A 4,519-nucleotide genomic window follows, 5' to 3' on the forward strand; every position below is an offset into this window, starting at 1 on the left:
AACCGCTTGAGCCAGGCTAGTGCAAACAGATAAGATTTGTGCCAAGGCCTCCTGAAGACCCGGAATCACTATAGGCACAGCTGGTGCCTAAACTGGTGCTGCTGGAGCATCCACAGCTTGAGTCTGATCTAGGGCTGGGGCAGTTGGTGGATCAACAGGTGCTGCCTTCGCTGCTCTGCCTCTACCACGATCATCACCGTGTTCTCGGCCTCTGGTGGTTTCAGTTGGTGGCACTAGTGGTCGTCTACCTCGTTCGATAGCTCAAGTCCTCACCATCTATGAGAGAATGGAATAACAGAAGTTTAGTACTCGAATCAACAAGTTCGCACGACCAGAATTTCAAGAATGTGAAGTTTTCCTAAAGGTTCTGCAGCCTCTCGAGGATAAATACAGATATCTCCATACCGATCCGTGAGACTCTACTAAACCTACTCATGACTCATGAGACCTACGTAACCTAGACTCTGATGACATACTGTCACGACCCTAACCCCAAACCCGGTCGTGATGACGCCTCTCGTGAAGACAAGGCCAGCCAGTTCAACCCAACTCAACTTTTAAATGAGTTAATCAACCTGAAAAATAGTCTAAACATGATTTAAACAATACTAAATAGTGGAAATATCAATAACAATGCGGAAAGTCCAACCCGACACAACCCTAACCGGGGTGTCACAAGTCATAAGCATCTCTAAACCATAATACTAGTCTGCTAAAGTCATAAACTACTACAAGTGTTTTAAAGGAAACAGAAATGATAGAGAAGTAGAGACACGGGGCTGCGGACGTCAATAACTACCTCGTAGTCTCCGAAAAACCGCTTGGAACTGGAGGAATCAACACTCAGAAGCAGTACCAGCTACGCCTGAATCTGCACACAGGGTGCAGGGAGTAAAGTGAGTACTTTTACTTAGTGAGTAACAAATGTAAATAATGACTGAAAGTAAGAAAACACGTAAAACACAAGGCATTCTATACTGAAGCAGTAAAAATCACTTAAAACAGTAAAACAGTGAAGAGTTAAGTAAATCCCTTTTCAACAAGTTAAACAAGTAATTGACAGGTAAGTAAACAAATAGAAGTTTTCCCCTTGGGCATAGTATCAACAAATCCGCCCCTCGGGCAACATCTCAAAACAGTACCAACCCCTCGGACTCAATCTCAGAACAATATCAGCCCCTCGGGCTCAATCTCACATCACAATGGGTACCCGCACTCACTAGGGGTGTACAGACTCCGGGAGGGGCCCCATACCGCCCAAGCGCAAAATCAAGCCATCTCGTGGCATCAAATCTAGGCCCTCGTCCTCATATCAATCAAGCCACCTCATGGTGTATATATATATCTCAGGCCCTCAGCCTCAATCAGTATCAGTGTTTCCTCACAACTAGGCCCTCGGCCTTGCTCAGTCAAAAATACTTACAAGCCCCTCGGTCAATAGTAAAACAGTATTTCTCAGCCCAAAACATCATTTAAAATATCATTTATGTCTCAAAATTGAATAAAATTGGCTGAGTAGTAAAATTGTGGAAAATAACGGGACTGAGTTCAAGTCACAATTGGGACGGACCAAGTCACAATCCCCAATAGTGCACGACCCTACAATCGTCATCAAGCGAGTGCCTCACCTCATATAGCACTACGATATGCAATCCGGGGTTTCAAACACTCAGAGCATTATTTACAATCATTACTCACCTCGAACCGGCTAATTCTCTAGCTCGCGACGCCTTTTCCCCTCGAATAGGCATCCACGCGCGTTGAATCTATCCAAAATCAGAACCAATACGTCACAATATGCTAAGGGAACAAAGCCCAAGCGAAAACAATCGAATTACCACAAAATTCCAGAAATTGGTCAAACCCGACCCCCGGGACCACGTCTCGAAATTTGACAAAATTCACAAAACTAGAATCCTTATACTCTCACGAATCAAACCATACAAAAATTATCCAATTCCGATACCATTTGGTCCTTCAAATCATCATTTTACATTTTTGAAAATTTTCACAATTTTCTTCACAAAATCCATCCCAAATCACGAATTAAATGATGAATTCAATGATAGATTCATGTACTCTAGCCAAATCTGAGTTAGAATCACTTACCCCGATGATTTTTTTTGAAAAACCTTCAAAAAATCGCCAAAATCCGAGCTCTCTAGGTCAAAATATCAAATAAAACCCAAAACCTCGTATTTATAGAATACCCCACAGATTTCCACCTCAGCGGACAGCACAAAATTGACCGCGGTCCGCACAAAAATGATCGCGGCCGCACAGGCTTTCCTCTGCAGTGATAGACTTTCGTATTTTAGCCATAACTTTCGCTACAGATGTCTAAATTGCGATATCTTTACATTTCTAGAAACTATACACGAAGGGCTACAACTTTCCTTTTAAATTATCTCAAAATTCCTTGTATATCAAAAGATATGTGCTTTTGAAGTAGGACCAGTAAAATGTTGCCCACCGCGGCCGCACTATGCAGTCTGCACAACACCTACCGCGGCCGCACTTCATTATGTGCAGTCTGCAAAGCACATACCGCGGCCGCACTTCTTTTTGTGCGGACCGCGCAAGTGGGTTCCGAGGCTTGCAACCCTTCTGGATCTGCTACAGCTATGATTTTCGCCCTAAAACATCCCGGAATCTACCCGGAACTCCCGAAACTTCAAACCAATTGTACCAACACATCCCATGACATTGTTCAAAACTTTGGAACACTCACAACAACATCAATCCCCAATTTAACATAGGATTCAAGCCTAAGAACTCCAAAAACTCTTAATTTATGCTTCCGATCAAAAAGTATATCAAATCTCACCCGAATGACCTGGAATTTTGCACACATATCCCAAATGACATAATAAAGCTAGTGCAACTCTCGAAATTCCTTTCTGACCCCGATATCAAAATCTCGCCTATTAACCGGAAATCTCCAAAATATCAACTTCGCCAATTGAAGCCTAAATCTTCTCTACAACTCCAAAACCCATTCCGATCATGCTCCTAAGTCATAAATTACCTCACGAAGCTACCAAACCATCGGAACTCACATCCGAGCCCTTTAGCACATAAGTCAACATCTCGTTGACTTTTCCAACTTAAGCCTTCTTACAGAGACTAAGTGTCTCATTTCTTACCAAATCCTCTCCGAACTTGAACTAATCAACCCGATCACATAAAATACGGATAACAAAGCATAAAAAAGCTGAAATGGGAGAAAACGGAGCGATAACTCATGAGACGACTAGCTGGGTCGTCACACATACTCATGTGCAATATTCAAGGTTAGCTCTCAAATTGTTAAATGCTTGCCACTTGAATCTCATCCCATGGTGATCTAGTTTTCTTTCATAATTTTTCATAACTGAGAAAGATTTCAGTTCTCATTAGAAAGGTAAGTCATCAACTATGTAAAAAGCTTTCTTGTTTCAACATAGATTTCAAGCATAATTTGATTCTGCTTCTGTTCTATTTAGGCAAAAATTAGCAAGGAACATCACATTTTAGAGATAGGATTTGGTTGGGGAAGTTTTTCTGTAGAAGTTGTCAAGCAAACAGGGTGTAAATATACTGGTATAACTCTATCCGAGCAGCAACAGGAGTATGCACAGTTGATAGTTAAGCAAGCAGACCTTCAGGAACAGATTGTACATACAATGTTGAAACTCAAAATTTTTGAAATCTGTAACTGGAAAAGTGAAGATGTGCAATGACCACTTCAAAACTGATGTGTAGACATAACTATATGTGGTTCAGGAAATTTTCCTCTATATATGGACAGGCACAACAAAGATAAAACAACTAGGAGATTGCAATTCATGACTAAACCTTCACAGGCTATGTTGCACGGACTCTCCAGAATGTTGTTGCATCCGTGTCGGATCCTCTAAAAATACACTATTTTTGGGTGATCGACATGCACCCGACAATATTTTCGGAGAGTCCAAGCAACATCGGTCACAGGTCAGGCCAGAGAAGTTATGGCACAAAATTAACTAAAATGCTTCTTTGTATGTTGCATTTCCACATTTGTCTTTATAAGATTAACATGAGAACATGATCTGCTTATCACTTGCAAGACAAATCCGAGCAACTTTAAAGCTAGGGTTATCTATAAATATTCAATTCAATAAAACAATTTCGCAAAATCGAATTACACTTCTCCTATGTGACTCGTCAAATGCCAAATAAGGACAAATATCACAGGATTTTATCAATGTGAGCTTTTATCCTCTGCATCTTGACATATTGTATTACTCACTATATGTCGAGCCAGTGTTACAATTGAACTAATTTTATTTTCAGTGGGATGATAGAACATGTTGGTCATGAGTTTATGGATGAATTCTTTACTTCTTGTGAGTCTGCATTGGCAGAAGACAGGCTTCTAGTTCTGCATGAATTGAATTAAAGTGATCCCTTAATACCGTCCACTTTGTTCACTTTTTCCCTTCAATTTCATTCAATGTTTTGTCGCTCTTGTTTCTTTACGATGCTTTTCACAAGTTTT

This window comes from Nicotiana sylvestris, chromosome 1, assembly GCF_000393655.2.
Source record: "Nicotiana sylvestris chromosome 1, ASM39365v2, whole genome shotgun sequence".
In the NCBI taxonomy this organism is placed as follows: Eukaryota; Viridiplantae; Streptophyta; class Magnoliopsida; order Solanales; family Solanaceae; genus Nicotiana; species Nicotiana sylvestris.